Source organism: Schistocerca nitens, chromosome 2 (genome assembly GCF_023898315.1).
Source record: "Schistocerca nitens isolate TAMUIC-IGC-003100 chromosome 2, iqSchNite1.1, whole genome shotgun sequence".
NCBI classification, from domain to species: Eukaryota; Metazoa; Arthropoda; class Insecta; order Orthoptera; family Acrididae; genus Schistocerca; species Schistocerca nitens.
The window spans coordinates 430508794-430526018 of record NC_064615.1 but is presented as its reverse complement, the minus strand read 5'-3'; the positions used below and the strand labels follow the sequence as shown (position 1 = coordinate 430526018).

Here is a 17225-nt window from a genome sequence, read left to right as displayed (position 1 = left end):
GACGTTCTTGACAGCTATTTCCACTGTTGACACCTTCTGGACGACTCATTCCTTCTCAACGGATATCACGGGGCTCGAATCATTCTGAACATGATGTCACCCCTCTCGAGTGCAGTGCGACCCCATTAAGCTTTGGGGTAGAGGATTGAACCATTAGGGACTGTTCAGTACCACTGGAAGAAAATTGAACGTGACGCAAAACAGTAAACAGTCCTAATGCTTTTTCAGTGTTTCTGTTTCACACTCTCCTGTGACGTTATCGTGGAGAGGCGTGAGCTTGACACATGCTTGAATAAAATGGCGAAGGGTCCGGAGCTTGACACATGCTTGAATAAAATGGCGAAGGGTCCGTCAAAGACTTCCCAGTTCGGCAAAATACTAGGTGGCACCTGTCCATATTTACTGAGTATTTTCCAATCGTGCCTTCATAGAGGAAACTTGAAAACTATCCCTAGACGCCTGCCACCAGGCGACAAGCCCTGGAGGTGTCTCAATCGGTTTGTCTAAATGCAGGCACTTTGGGCTACTGTGCACTTTTCTCTGTAATGGTGCATTTTTAAAATCCTCAGTAAATGTAGCCAGGTGCCATCTCTTAGAGAGATCCTGTGCCATTTCATTCTCATCTTTGTCAATTCAATACAGCTCCGTGATCACGCCACAGGAGTGCATAAAACAGGAGCACTGAAAAAGCATAAGAACCCACTGCTGCTTCGGATCACGTTGAAATTTTGTCAAATGGATTTTTTTGAATGGTCCCTTCTTTCTAATCTGTACGTGAGAGCAATAGCTGCAGTCCTGCTGCGTTCCAAAGGGACGCGGTCACGTTCAGTTGGGATGCACCCCTACAATGTCCATAGCGAAGGGTTCAGTTGTCCAAGGGTATCAGCTGCATCAAAGGTTGTCAGTGTCCATAGAGAATGGTTAAATAGTACAGGGTTATTACAAATGATTGAAGCGACTTCACAGCTCTACAATTACTTTATTATTTGAGATATTTTCACAATGCTTTCCACACACATACAAAAACTCAAAAAGTTTTTTTAGGCATTCACAAATGTTCGATATGTGCCCCTTTAGTGATTCGGCAGACATCAAGCCGATAATCGAGTTCCTCCCACACTCGGCACAGCATGTCCCCATCAATGAGTTCGAAAGCATCGTTGATGCGAGCTCGCAGTTCTGGCACGTTTCTTGGTAGAGGAGGTTTAAACACTGAATCTTTCACATAACCCCACAGAAAGAAATCGCACGGGGTTAAGTCGGGAGAGCGTGGAGGCCATGACACGAATTGCTGATCACGATCTCCACCACGACCGATCCATCGGTTTTCCAATCTCCTGTTTAAGAAATGCCGAACATCATGATGGACGTGCGGTAGAGCACCATGCTGTTGAAAGATGAAAATAGCTCCCTGATTGCTTTATTCGTCGACTTCCGCGGGCTACGCGTGAAACTTGCCCGCACGCGTTCAACCGTTTCTTCGCTCACTGCAGGCCGACCCGTTGATTTCCCCTTACAGAGGCATCCAGAAGCTTTAAACTGCGCATACCATCGCCGAATGGAGTTAGCAGTTGGTGGATCTTTGTTGAACTTCGTCCTGAAGTGTCGTTGCACTGTTATGACTGACTGATGTGAGTGCATTTCAAGCACGACATACGCTTTCTCGGCTCCTCTCGCCATTTGGTCTCACTGCGCTCTCGAGCGCTCTGGCGGCAGAAACCTGAAGTGCGGCTTCAGCCGAACAAAACTTTATGAGTTTTTCTACGTATCTGTAGTGTGTCGTGACCATATGTCAATGAATGGAGCTACAGTGAATTTATGAAATCGCTTCAATCATTTGTAATAGCCCTGTATAAGGGTGCCAACTGTGTCAAATATTGCCAAGAAAGTTTTACTGGCGCTCATTGTGCTTCGAATTTTCGTTTTAGATTGCGAAATGTGTCGGAATTCACGCCCCAGCTGGTCGCCGCTGTTCTGATATCCGTCGCAAAGCCATCAACACGGGTGAAATGTGGGTAAGAGAGGATGTGACGACCTTCCCATAGTGTGACACGTTCACAGTGGTCTTGATGAAATTTGGTGCCCATATGACATTCACATGAATTTCAGGGCACCTTCTTGTTGTAAGGGTCGTCGAGTCAAACGGTGATGTCGCCACGCCTTTGTGCTATTACAGACAATGGTTGTAGGCACATTTGAGCCAAACTGTAAACTCTTGCGTTGGACTGGTAGACAAGTAAGGGGTTTCGAAAAAGTGATCCTTTAATTCATTTTTTATTTAAAATGAAAATCCTCTAGCTGTATTTAAGATTTCATATTTATTTGGCTACTTTAATTCTGTTGCGCAGTGTACTAGATATGCATTGTAGCAATTTACATGGTGAAGGAATGCCTCCCTCATCATTCCACATCTTTCTTATACCAACAAGAATGTCAGCACTCGTTGGCGCACCCACTTTACAGGACTTACTGGCAAACTGGGAGAACTTCATTAAAACTTACTGCCGACTGTCAAATCCGCTTGGATGAATGTCTCGTAATCTATGGGAAGATTCGAACGAGAGAGAAATTGCATAGCATCAATCTCACACAAAAATCCTCTCTGCAGTAAGCGTCAGTTACAGGATACCCTTGCACATAGATTCATTTTTTGTGATGAATTTGGCCGTGGACAAGGAAGAAATAGGCTTTAATTACCAGAACCACTCCTAACACCTTAGAGTGACATGTTATTTAGCCGAGCTGTTCTAGGCGCTTTAGTCCGGAACCACGCGATTGCTACGGTCGCCGGTTCGAATCCTGCCTCGGGTATGGATGTGTTTGATGTCCTTAGGTTAGTTAGGTTTAGGTAGTTGTAAGTTCTAGGGGACTGATGACCTCAGATGTTAAGTCCCATAGTGCTCAGAGCCATTTGAACCATTTGTAATGTTATTCAAAAAGGTTCAAATGGTTCTGAGCACTATGGGACTTAACATCTGTGGTCATCAGTCCCCTAGAACTTAGAACTACCTAAACCTAGCTAACCTAAGGACATCACACACATCCATGCCCGAGGCAGGATTCGAACCTGTGACCGTAGCAGTCTGTAATGTTATTTTTCAACCGGACTGGCACATGTTCCCGGGAGCCAAATACTGCTCGTATACCCGGTGCTGGCTCATTGTACTCACTTCCCGAAAGAAAAGCTACTCCCGGCATGCTGGCCTTTCAGTCTTATGTAAAACACAGGATAGTGCGACAGAGATGTGGCAGACAATACGTTCAGCGGCACCAACTGTTTTCAGTCATCTCTCTGGGTTTTCATTGAGGAGGAATAAAGTTTGAATTAAATGAAAACCAACGACGCTACTAGGATGTTCTTTTTATTTTTTTTTACTTATTCATTTTTTTGAGTTATCCGTCTTCTGATTGGTTTGATGCAGCTCGCCACGACTACCTCTCCAGTGCCAAACTGAAAGCAGAACTTGCACCACACGTCCTCAAATATTTGTTGGATGTATTCCAGGCTCGGTCTTCCTCTAGAGTCTTTACCCTCTACAGCCCCCTCTAATACTACAGAAGCTAATCCGTGATGTCTTAACTGTCCCTCCTTCTTGCCCCTTTTTTCTATATATTCCTCTCGTATCCTTTACCTCGCCGATTCTCCAGAGAACATCCTCACTACATACCTTATCAGTCACCTAAATTTGAACATTCGTCTATAGCACCACATCTCGCATGCTTTAATTCTCTTCTGTTCCTGTTTTCCCAAAGTCCATGTCTCACTACCATACAATGCTGTGCTCGAAACGTACGTTCCCAGAAATTTCTTCAAATTAAAGCCTATGTTTGATATTAGTAGACTGTTCTTGGGTAGGAACGCACTTTTTTCCCAATACGGTTCCACTTTTGACGTCCTCCTTGTTCCCTCCGTCCTGGGTTATATTGCTGCTCTGGTGGCAGAATTCCTTCATCTACTTCTTGATTACCAAGTTAAGTTTCTCAATGTTCTCATTTCTGCTGCTTCTGTATTCTTTCGTTCTCCTTTGATTTACTCTCGATGTACTCTCTGGAATGTTGATCCCATTCAGCGGAACCTGCCGTTCCTTATTTTCACTGAAGATAGCAATGTCATGAGTCAATTTTATCGCTGATATTCCTTCATCCTGACTTTTAATGCCACTCTTGGACCTATCTTTTATTTCCATAATTCCTTCTTCGATGCATAGATTGAACAGTAGGGGCGAAAGACTTCATCCTTGTACTACTGGACCAAACAGAACATAATGTTCAGAAGAAGAGACATATTTTTAATTTTTTTTTATTTTTAAGAGATTTAATATCAAGAATGAAAACTAACAAAACATAAAACAGGAGAAAAAAGGAAATAAAAACATTGAAGATTACAGTTTGAGAATCTGGTCATACAAGTCCATTTTCAGTGCATTTGACTAGCAATGAAAATTTCTTTGGTCGCAGGTTCGAAACCCGACACTGCTTACATTTTGAATTAAAATAATCAGTTATGACAGCCGAAGACTTCCAGTAGAAGGCCTCGCTCTCGTCCTGCCAATGGCCTTGTCAAAGAGAGCGGAGGAACGGATGGAACTTCAGGGGAATCTCTTCTCCTGCCACTAAAGGTTCGAAAAATAAGCCGTGATCAGCGATATGAGGATACAGAAGGAAATGGGAACCAGTGCATTAAAGACACATTATGTATGTCTAGAGGACATGTGGCCTGCAATTAAAAAACTGTCATGATGATCTCTCCATTGGCAAAAGGTTCCGGATTAGTCACCATTTCGGATCACCCAGGTGAAGGGACCACGCGAAAAGAAATGAATAACCAACGGCAGAAAGGATTGTCGAAAGTTTGAACGTGATAGGTAAGGTAGAAACACTGAAAACGGAAATGCTAAGGTTCAGTCTCGATATATTGTGGGTCAGTGAAGCAGCAGAAAGAGGTGTAACGGGGGTAAGACTGATTATGAGTAGAAATATAGGGCTGAGAGTGTGTTACTGTGAACGTTGAGTTATAGTAGAGTGAACAGCCATTCACAGAACTGGAGGCAGAAAACCAACGTCGACAACGTGAGTTCAGATATACATCCCAACATTAAATGAAGAACAGCAAGAGACAGAGAGAATGTAGAAGGAAATTGAACTGGTAAATGAAAGAGGAGAAAGAATCATTGAATGCAGCAATGAATTTCAGCTTGTAATAGAGAAAATAGTGTTCAAGAAACACAAGAGACGGAGATGTACTTAGGAAAGGCCTGAGTACGTGACGATCACAGATAGTTTACATTTTGGTCCTACAGACATCCCCAAATAAGGTACTGGTTGTAAAGTGTCTCTGGGAGACATACAGCCTCTGTTCACAATTCAGTGATAATGAACAATGGGTTGAAGTTTAACAAATCCGTTCGAAAGAATCTACACTACTGGCCATTAAACTTCATACACCACGAAGATGACGTGCTACAGACGCGAAATTTAACCGACAGGAATAAGATGCTGTTATTTACAAATGATTAGCTTTTCAGAGCATTCACACAAGGTTGGCGCCGGTGGCGACACCTACAACGTGCTGACGTCAGGAAAGTTTCCAACCGATTTCTCGTACACAAACAGCAGTTGACCGGCGTTGCCTGGTGAAACGTTGTTGTGATGCCTCGTGTAAGGAGGAGAAATGCGTACCATCACGTTTCCGACTTTGATAAAGGTCGGATTGTAGCCTATCGCGATTGCGGTTTATCGTATCGCGACATTGCTGCTCGGGTTGGTCGAAATCCAATGACTGTTAGTAGAATATGGAATAGGTGGGTTCAGGACGGTAATACGGAACGCCGTGCTGGATCCCAACGGCCTCGTGTCACTAGCAGTCGAGATGACGGGCATCTTATCCGCATGGCTGTAACGGATCGTGCAGCCACGTCTCGATCCCTGAGTCAACAGATGGGGTCGTTTGCAAGACAACAACCATCTGCACGAACAGTTCGACGACGTTTCCAGCAGCATGGTCTATCAGCTCGGAGACCATGGCTGCGGTTACCCTTGACGCATCATCACAGGCAGCAGCGTCTGCGATGGTGTACTCAACGACGAACCTGGGTACGCGAATGGCAAACCGTCATTTTTTCGGATGAATCCAGGTTCTGTTTACAGCATCATGATGGTCGCATCCGTGTTTGGCGACATCGCGGTGAACGCACATTGAAAGTGTGTATTCGTCATCACCTTACTGGCGTATCACCCGACGTGATGGTAAGGGGTGCCATTGGTTACACGTTTCGGTCACCTCTTGTTCGCATTGACGGCACTTTGAACACTGGACGCTACATTTCAGATATGTTACGACCAGTGGCTCTACCCTTCATTCGATTCCTGCGAAACCCTACATTTCAGCGGGATAATGCACGACCGCATGTTGCAAGTCCTGTGTGGGCCTTTCTGGATATAGAAAATGTTCGACTGCTGCCCTGACCAGCACATTCTCCATGTCTCTCACCAATCGAAAACGTCTGGTCAATGGTGGCCGAGCAACTGGCTCGTCACAATACGCCAGTCACTGCTCTTGATGAACTGTGTTATCGTGTTGAAGCTGCATTGACAGCTGTACCTGTACACGCCATCCAAGCTCTGTTTGACTCAATGCCCAGGCGTATCAAGGCTGTTATCACGGCCAGAGGTGGTTGTCTGGGTACTGATTTCTCAGGATCTATGCACCCAAATTGCGTGAAATTGTAATCACACGTCAGTTCTAGTGTAATATATCTGTCCAATGAATACCCGTTTATCTTCTGTATTTATTCTTGGTGCAGCAATTTTAATGGCCAGTAGTGTATCTGCGGAAATGTAAGACAGTAAGATCCTGAAGAATGGCGAGAAGCGTTGGAAGTTCTACCAGGATACACATGTCGCGACAGTGATCACCACAGTAGGCAGTTCAGATGAAGAGGAAAGATTTAGTTAGAGCAATCACATAAGGCGGACAAAAGTGGTTCAAATGGCTCTGAGCACTATGCGACTTAACTTCTGAGGTCATCAGTCGCCTAGAACTTATCTTTGGTGAAGGAAAATGTCAGTTCGTTCTTTGTGCTGAACAATGAACTTCATGATATTACTGAACCACATTAACTGTACCTCTAAGTGACCTTCACAAACCGGAAAAAGTAACGTGTTCATTGTTTCGCAGCGAAATCAGGACATAAAAACACGTGAGTGCAAGCTGAGGTAAGAATTAAGAACGTAGTTCGTATTTAAGAATGACTTACATAGATCCACTCACTACCTTACAAACAAGTAGGCTCCATTAATTCTACGTAATATGTCATCTCTAACATATATATGAGAGTAGTACGAAGAAGATTTTATGTAGTGTGTCGATTACTGCATAGGTCAACTCGTTGACGAACTAAATACAACGGCACTCCACAAGCCACCGCAGGTGAGTCACGTAGCGTTCACAGTGATCGAAAACTGTTCTTATACCCTTGTATGCTGGAAGAAAGACTGACAGCAAAACATCCCTTAGTATGAGACCAAATTTCACTTACTCTACCACCGCAGGTAATAGGAGAGCAGTGTCTCCCAGAATGTAATACACTCGTTCACTCGTTTTGGCACTAATGCTCCAGGACTTTTTAAAACTAACTATTCACACACAACGCCTTTCTTTCAGAGTGTCCTACCCGACAAGTGTTCTGGGCGCCTTCTGTTTTGTTCCACACGGACAATAACCTGTCGCTCAAAGAGGCCTCCACTCAGTTGCGTGACTGTTCGCGAAAAGGGAACACAGCCGACAACGTTTCCCGTTATGCAGTTAGCGAAGACCGTAGTGTTGACTCAGTACAGTGTGCATGCTGTAGGAGATTTAATGTGACGTAGACATTCTCTCCCAAGAAGGTGGTATCGACACATCCAGGGCAGTTGTGAAAAAAAGCAACTCGTGAAGAAGCTCATATTTACGAGAAACATGAGTGGAGAATCTGGGAATTTTTTCCAGCAGAGCATACATACAGCTAGCCATGAATGTACGACTCTTGAACTCACTACCCGTGAGTTCAAAGAAGAGACAAATGAAAATATATAGAGTGGAGCTTCATCAGGTGCTTGCTTGGAATGCCAGCTGGAGATGAAAAACATTATTAAGTCGTCTCTAGTTGTTGGTAATTAATTGAAAATTAACGTGAGTGGTTGCATCGCTGACAAATATGCGTGGTGTCCGAAACAGAAAGCTCGTATGGATCCGCTGAACATCAATGACACCGGTTCAGTTTTGTTGGTAGGACATCGTATTGTTCTTTCCTAGTCTAGCGCGACTAAGAATCATTCATTGAAATCTAACCCTTCAGTTTAGTGGACTCGAGCTAGATTCTCAGAAAGACGACGAACAGCAGTTTTGGTGTTGGATGGATGACCCGTGTGTCTATGCCGCAGTGATGGATTCATCGGTAAGATATTCAGCATCGATTTCTAGTCGCTACACTTCGGAATCCCTACATCTGAGACTTACATCAGTATCATGTAGGAAGAATTCATGGGCGAATTCACAGTTCGTGTTCAGGAAGCGCCGTTTGTTAATGCCTCCCTCCCTCTCCCCAAACTTTGAAATATAAATTACGTCACCCCATTTAAATGTCCCAAGGTATGTAAGAATTTAATAATAATGATGGAAAAATGTGTAAAATGTCTTCATACGACAGTAATTTCATTACAGCATTCGTATTACAGTGTTTTACTATAACGTCCAATAAATTACAGTTTTGAGATGTACAGCATTTGAACAGCACTTCTCCAAATATTTGAGACTTACACCCTGCTACTAATTTTAGAACTATAACAACGATCAACCCGCACACCACTGACAATATCGTAATTCACGCGATATACGCTAGTCACCAAAAAAGTGGTTCAAATGGCTCTGACCACTATGGGACTTAACATCTGTGGTCATCAGTCCCCTAGAACTTGGTTGAAATGGCTCTGAGCACTATGGGACTTAACATCTATGGTCATCAGTCCCCTAGAACTTAGAACTACTTAAACCTAACTAACCTAAGGACATCACACACATCCATGCCCGCGGCAGGATTCAAACCTGCGACCGTAGCGGTCACGCGGCTTCAGAAGCGCCTAGAACCGCACGGCCACACCAGCCGGCCGCTAATCACCCACAACATTATGACCACCTACTGTAAATATAAACGCATCCAGGCGATAGCAGCGGAAACTGACAAGGAGTGACTGCTAGCCAGACACACGTACAGAACGTGCAGTATCACTGAGCTTGGTGTTCGTGTGTAGAATGGGGAAGCGCGCGATCTGTCTGAGTATGACCGAGGGCAGATTGTGATGGCCGCTCGGCACGAGCTTTTCGGAAACTGCACGACTTATCCGGAGTTCGAGGAGCACTGTGATGTGTGTCTTCAACGCGTAGCGAAACCAAGGTGAAACCACGCCCAGACTTCGTGCGTTTGCGCGACAATCCCTCGTTAGGGCAGTTGCCGGACATCGTAGGCTGGTCAGACTGGTAAAACAGGACAGGCGACGAACTGTGTTGGAACTAACATCAGACTTTAATGCCCGGCAGACTACAAGAATGTCTGAACACACAGTACACCGGACACTCCTATCGACGGGCCTCCGCAACCGACGACCCATGCATGTGCCAATGTCAGCAGATCAGCATCGGCATCTACGACTGAAGTTGGCACGTGACCAGCGCCACTGGTATATATATATAATTCCCGGCAATCAGTTGCAACAATTATGCATACAATAAGTTGTTGAAAGTCGTTTCTCGTGGAAAAACTGGCGACTTCGAACATCATTACGTTTTCCGCAAACAAAGTTGTATTTCACAAATGTTATTAATTGTATTCATAATGTTAACCACGTATAGTTAACGGAAGACGTAGAAACGATATTCCGAAACGAATACGTATAGCGTAAGTCAAACATTCGAATTAGAACAGAGACCCCACGAACACAAATTTGCTGTGGCAGGTATGAAATATAAACTCCGTTACTCGCTCGTTACACTTGAAGGACAGATGTTGAATGGGCCGAAACGAGCAGCCGCATAATAGCGTAGTTGCCTGCTAACTTCGAAAGAAGGTAGATGCGCTCCCTAGCGCAACTTATAACATCGTCGAAAATCAGTGCGGACGGGAGAGCTTTGGTACACCCTGTTAAACAAACGGAAAAATGGAGGCGGTACAATTGGAGAGCGATCCGCCTTCACCAACATGCATAAGAAATCCATTAATAGCTTATATATATATATATATATATATATATATATATATATATATATATTTTACAAAAAACTAATAAAAAAATTGCATGGCGCGAGATTTGATCCGGCGACCTCCGGATTACGAACCCGAGCGCTTACCGCTGCGCCACGACGCTGTAGAACATTATTAATCGTAGAGAGTATTTCACGGGAACTGTTTCTTTTAACTGTCGATTTTCTGGACAACGGCTGAGAAGTGCATCTTGGTGCTTTGCCACATTACACCTCTGGCCATGAGCTTTTATTATGCGCAGTATGAATCGAATCTGAATTTCACAATTGGCGGCCTCCCCTTATTAGTATCGTATATATAGTCTGTACGGTTATCCACACATGATTTAATCAAAACAGCCAAGATTGTTCTGAAGTCCGTACATACTGAAGCACTAGACATTCTAAGAAGATAACGTTTGATTAATTGTACACCATGAAGCTCCATAGCACATTTCCTCTGCTAAAGCCAACGGCAGCGTCTGTACTCACGTGCTAATGCGGAACGCGGCCGTCGCTTGCTACCTCCGTCTGGTCTCCAATTCCCAGTGCCTACCCGTTATGACACGTTGTCGTTACCTCGCTATTTCGACAGTGCTGAGTTTATCTCATCCTGTATTTGGACACCTTCCGCTACCGACAAGGAAATGCTAGCGTCTATCGAAATATTTTCTTGCAACAGGTTAGTCTTGGTACGGCAGTTAAGAAAAGACAAACTTTCCCTGATGTTTGCAAATCCTATCCACATGCAAGTCAGATGCAGCGTCTCCAGCTGGAGAATTATAGCTACAGCTATAGCTCACATAAATACCCGAGACAGCTACCATGTTTCCTCTGTCCCCAGGGAGCCTCTTAACGGCCGCTGACGCCTGCTCTGTCAACGCAGTTGTTACGGCCAAGGGCTTCTAAGGTCAAGGTTCCCACCGCTCTTAAAAAAAAAATAAAAATAGGAAAATAAATCAGCTCATAAATTTTGACAACATGATTGCAACAATATTTTATTAATGACTGCTTTCGATTTCGTGTAAAAGTCTTTTCCATAAAAATGAGAAACGTTTAGCTGCTGCTGGCGCCTTCTCGAAAATACTGACGTGGCTACACGATCGTAAACTGCTCTACTATAGTGTCGCCACGTGAGCATTTGAGGATCCGCCAGCAACAGCTCGTTTTCTGGAAAAGACTTCTACACGAAATCGATACTGGTCGTTAATACAATATTACTGCGATCTAGACTCTTGCTTTAACCCAAAACAGTCAGTGTCACCAATTCACTGCTCTTGAAATACCATTCAGGTTGATGTTTAACTCAATACCATTTTTATAAACAAAATAGCCAACATCAAATACAGTACCACTTGCGCAACAGGAAACAGTTGTTCATCCTCCTAGGCCGAGCGGTTCTAGGCGCTACAGTCTGGAACCGCGCGACCGCTACGGTCGCAGGTTCGAATCCTGCCTCGAGCATGGATGTGTGTGATGTTCTTAGGTTAGTTGGGTTTCAGTAACTCTAAATTCTAGGGGACTGAGGACCTCAGAAGTTAAGTCCCATAGTGCTCAGAACCATTTGAACAATTTTTTTCATCCTCCTAGCTCATAGTTCTCTGACGCAACCGTGTGAACTATACATGCCGCACCACTTCGCCCAGAGCAGAAAGAAGAATGGAATGGTGCGTTGCGGAATGTCCACTCCGTTAAAAGAAACCACACTCAATAGGCGGTAAGTAAGTACGAATGCTCTCCCTGTCTTTCCATTACAAACATAAACATTCGAAATTAATTTGTTGATTATGAATTCTTTGATATCAGGCCTATTGGATGTAGATGTACTATCCGTTAGTGACATACGAACATTTATGCAAAACTGGCATTGAGACAAGGATTTCCCGGTTATGTATTCAAGAAGACGTTACGTACAGACTTATTTCATAGTCCAGGGTGAATGACAAGGAATCCATATCATGTACACAGTGTGATGTACGGAGGTTTGGGTCAGTTCGGGCAGCGTGTGTGGATAGCCGAAGCCGTTCATAAGTTCGGCTCCGTGTGCCGAGGGAGAAGTTAACGTGTTTTCCGCTTCACCACAGCGTCGCGTGCACATAGAGAGCTCTACCTAAGGGCTGTTTGTACCTCCGTGTGTGTCACATTGTCGTTTGGTTCGTACCGACAATTGTTGTCTGTCTGCCGATGGCGGGGCTGCCATGGATTCCAAGAGTGTCCCGAGAAAAGGTAGAGAAGTTTCAGTTTTAAGAAATCCACGCCTTTCGTGCAGCCCAGATCTGTGAGACGCGCCAGCTGCTATAGATTCTGTTTTCGATATGAGTCGCGCTCTCCGGCTGTTCGAAGAGGCTACGTGGCACGCGCCGACGGCGGGAGGTTTGTGGAGAGTACTGGCGGCTAGTGAGAAAGTGGACCGCAAGTGGATAGAGACGCGGAGTGCTTCTCCGGGCAGCTGGCCGTTGGATTTAGGATTTGGTTGGCTGCAGTGTGACTTTTCCGGGCTCCTGGTGGCCCTCCCATAGCGCCTTCTTGAGTGTCGCCATGTCGTGGAAGATGGTTCGGTTCCACCTTTGCTTTGGTCAATGGTTTATTTCTTGGTTAGCTGGAAAGTCATTATATATAATGTTTATGTGAATGAGCTGGCGTAAACTTGATCTTCATAAGAACGAAGCTGTTGCTGTGATATTGAGTATACTGTGTACTAACATTTTCCTTTCTTTCTGATACTAAACCTTTAATGTATTTTAGTTGTTTACCTTCGGGCGTCCCTAAGAGACGCGTGCTGCGGCGCGGTCCGATTACGTCGTCTGACGGTTTGGCCCTGCGTTTGTTTGTACCGGCCCTTGTATTGAGTGAAGGAAACAGGTTGAAAACTGTAAACAATTTTGGTACTAAAAGTAGCACGCCTCTATGTGACTTGGTTCACTTAAATGTCACTTATTTTAATTTCGATATTTGAGCTTTTCTGAAGGCTAATGTTAGTCCGTAGAGCAGATATTTTTATACATGCTTGTTTCGAATACCTACCTTCTGACTAGCAGTAGCAAGCCCGCACAGGCTGTGCAATTACCTACTATTTGGAACCGCTGTCATTGGTTTATTCTGTCGCTAAGGCAACAAGCTTTTCAAGTGCACTAATGTTACTTATTTATCTGCTGATAAGTGTTAGTAACAACTCATGCAAGTTACAGCTTGTACTCATACCAACCGTATTCATAAATTTTCTCTTAATTCAGCCATGAAGGTTTGCTCAAATGGCTCCGAGCACTATGCGACTTAACTTCTGATGTCATCAGTCGCCTGGAACTTAGAATTAATTAAACCTAACTAACCTAAGGACATCACACACATCCATGCCCGAGGCAGGATTCGAACCTGCGACCGTAACGGCCGCTCGGTTCCCGACTGTAGCGCCTAGAACCGCATGGCCACTCCGGCCGGCCATGAAGGTTGTGATGAACTCTTGTCACAGCAGTGATTAAAATTAAGGAGTAAATTTTAAATCAGCTTTCTTTAATTGATTTCCTTGACACATACCCATTCTGCTTGCTATTTCGTATCGAGTCTGTTACAGAATACATATGTTGTATTAACTGATTTTTATCTGTACTACAGGTGCGGGAGGACATACATTTGCTATTTAAAGACTAACTAAAGGTTGCATTCTTGCTGTGTTTTCACATATCTCTGCATTGTACTCGTATTTTGTTTTGCATTCACGACCGACATTCAGTGATATATGTCAGTTTAGACCAGCACCTTGATGTTTGGGCACAGGCAGTATATTCTATTAGAAGTGTCAGCCATGATTTCAAGCTCCATGGGCTGTGTGTATCCTGCAGATTAGTATTTTTTGACTGTTCTCAAGACCAATGAAAGAGTTACCTGCTTTCCTAATTTTAAAACTATATTAATTTTACGACTGTATCAGTGGTCCTTTCATTTTTTGAATCTTAAAGGCTGCTCTTATCCATGGATTAGTACTGGAATGGTGCATAAGTTCGTAGTGTTTTTCCATACGTTTAATGTACATAACAGAGACTTGAGTCATCAATAATACGGGTGGGGCAATAAAAGGCCACGGGAGGAGTGGATACGATTGGGCGTTAATTTATGGATCTAACCACACCCCGTGACGAGCAAACCACCTTTACGCCCGCCACGTAATCCACACCGGTTGAGAATGTAGGCGAGCTGTTTCAGTCTGAGTGGAGCAGTGCAAATGGGGAACGATGGTACTGACAGTGGAGCAGCGGGTGTTCGTTAAAGAAAATTACTTGACAACTAAGTCGTGGAATTCGTGTGTCAATTGTTTGCTCAGAAGTTTAATACTGTCATAATGTTAGCAAGGAGTGCCATGCAACGCTTAGTCCAAATAAGGCGTCAGACAGAATGTGTGCCGGCCGAAGTGGCCGAGCGGTTCTAGGCGCTTCAGTCTGGAGCCGCGCTACCGCTACGGTCACAGGTTCGAATCCTGCCTCGGGCATGGATGTGTGTGATGTTCTTAGGTTAGTTAGGTTTAAGTAATTCTAAGTTCTAGGGGACTGATGACCTAAGATGTTAAGTCCCATAGAACTCAGAGCCATTTGAACCATTTTTGAACAGAATCTGTTTTGAACAAGCAAGAAAACATTCCGAAACGACCCGGCACACCAGAAAATGTGGCTGCAGTTCATCAGAAAATGCTTCAGATCCATACCAAATCAACACATCTCTCGCAAGAGGCTGACTTATCACGTGGATCATGCAGACGAATACCCCACCTGCATATGCTCCCCTGGTGAGTGAGTGTGTGTTGTTAAGACCAGCATATGTTCCTCAGCGCCTCCGGTTTTGTGAGTGCCTGTTCACTGAGATAACAATGAATGAGTTGAACAGTGATCTGTTCTTTGTCTGATGAAGCCTTGTTTCACCGGAGTGGTTATGTGAGCTCGCGGAATCACAGGTTCTTGGCAGCGAAGAATCGTCATAACTTCCACCAAACACCATTGCATGATCAGAGGGTTGGGGTTTGCTGCGCAGTGTTTGCAGGCTGCATTATTGGTCCCATCTTCTTTCATCAGAAGCTGACTTCGGGGCATCACATTGACAACATTTCCAAAATACTTGTGGCAACATTAACGGTGGAGGGGAAATTCCAAAATTACTTCCAACAGGATGGGGCAAATGCTCCTACTGTCGGCGAGCCTTGGAGCACGCTTAGTCTTCACGCCTGACATAGTTGTTAGCAGAGGTCAGTCTGGTCGCGGTCCTAGCCGGCCAACCAGGTCACCTGACCTGTCAGTGTGCGGTTGGTTACTTTGTGTGGGTATCCCTCAGTTCTAAGGTATATGCAGTAAACCTTATAGACTTCAAGAACTGCAATAGAATATTTCGCATGATATTGCAGCAAATGCAGAAGTCCACCCTAGATCCGACTTCAGCAGCTTGCTGACCAGGGCCCAAAAGTGCCAAGAGATGAACGGCGGTCACTTTCAACATCTGCTATAGTCAGGTTACTATGTTTCTTTGTACTCTGGAACTCTGTTCTCCAGGACACTGTAATTTGCTCCACCATGTATATTCTCCTTAACTATTTACAACAGTCTGGTAACGATGGGGTAACCTTTCGATTCCGCGACTGTAGAAATCACTTGGTTTTGAGGTGAAGGACTCGTAGAGCCATATTTGGAGCTCAATCTTATCCAGAAAGAAGGTTCCTTAAAGGTTCTTCGATAAAGAGCAGAAAAGGTGAACTTCAGAGGGAGGTGAAAAAAGTGCGCACGGAATGACTTTCCTACGTGTCTGCTGTATAGAGTTGTTTATTAGTCTAGCAGAAAGCGGGCGGGCGTTTTCGTGGAGCAGCATCAGTTCACACAGTCTTCCTGGTCGTTCTTCTTGGACTGCTTCTGCAAGATGTCTCAGATGGTGACAGTAAAAGTCAGAAGTGATTCTTACACTTCGTGACTCCAAATCGTTGTCACCACATCGGCGTTGTTCCACCAGATGTATAACATTATCTTTTTAGGAAACGCACAGGTCTTTGTACTGGGAGCTGCTGCTTTGTTTGGCCTCATTGTTAGCATTTCAGGTCATCAGTAACGATAATAGATAGGAATGGTCGGTGTTGTTCACGAACCAATTGATGACGAGCAAGCAAAGATGCACATACCGCCACTCGCTGATTTTTGTGATTTTGGCTTAGAGCAAGCGGTTCCTGTACACCCGATTTTTGAATCTCCTCCAGTGCATGTTAATGTCGCACGATGGTCGAATGTTCACAGTTCGAGCACACTGAAGTGGATCATTGTGGACTAAACGATCTTCAAACCCGACCATCTTCCTAAACATGGAGAGTCACTTCCGTCAAAACGATCCTCTTTAAAACGGAAAACCATTATCTTGCCGCGCTGTGTCCTACGGCGTTATCCCCATACACGGCAGGCCGGTGTGACCGAGCGGTTCTAGGCGCTACAATCTGCAGCCGCGCGACCGCTACGGTCGCAGGTTCGAATCCTGCCTCGGGCATGGATGTGCGCGATGTCCTTAGGTTAGTTAGGTTTAAGCAGTTCTAAGTTCTAGGGGACTGATAACCTCAGCAGTTAAGAGCCATTTGAATCATTTGAACCCATACACGGCGTGAATATTCCGGGCTGCCTCCGCTGCTGTCATCCCTCTCCTGAACTCAAACAGAATAATTAGTCTGAAATGTTCCAATTCCTCCGCTTGCTACTCCATTTTTTAGTTTCCATACCCACACTCACTATCTCCAAAAAATATGTAAACTCAGGTAGCGACAATTAACCAAAAATAAAAAATGACAATCTATAAAGAAGCCCAAAACAACCCGAAAACGCTACTAAATATTTTGATTTTTTAGTGCTAGTAACTTATTTTACTGCGGCTTCTCTTTGGGTTATTGTTTTATGTAATTTCGAGTTGTTGTAAATTTGAGGCCATCTGTTGTTTACTGGGA

The 17225-nt window shown here is 44.4% G+C and overlaps 1 protein-coding gene across 1 annotated transcript in view; it reads right to left on the bottom strand.

The window, feature by feature from the left end:
• Nucleotides 1-10839, bottom strand: part of LOC126234433 (C-type mannose receptor 2-like) — a 49651-nt gene extending 38812 nt beyond the window's left edge. Inside the window, exon 1 of the mRNA XM_049943128.1 lies at nucleotides 10766-10839. The gene's annotated coding sequence lies outside the window, so the exon portion shown is untranslated. The remainder of the gene's footprint in view (nucleotides 1-10765) is intronic.
• Between the last annotated feature and the right edge of the window lie 6386 nt (nucleotides 10840-17225).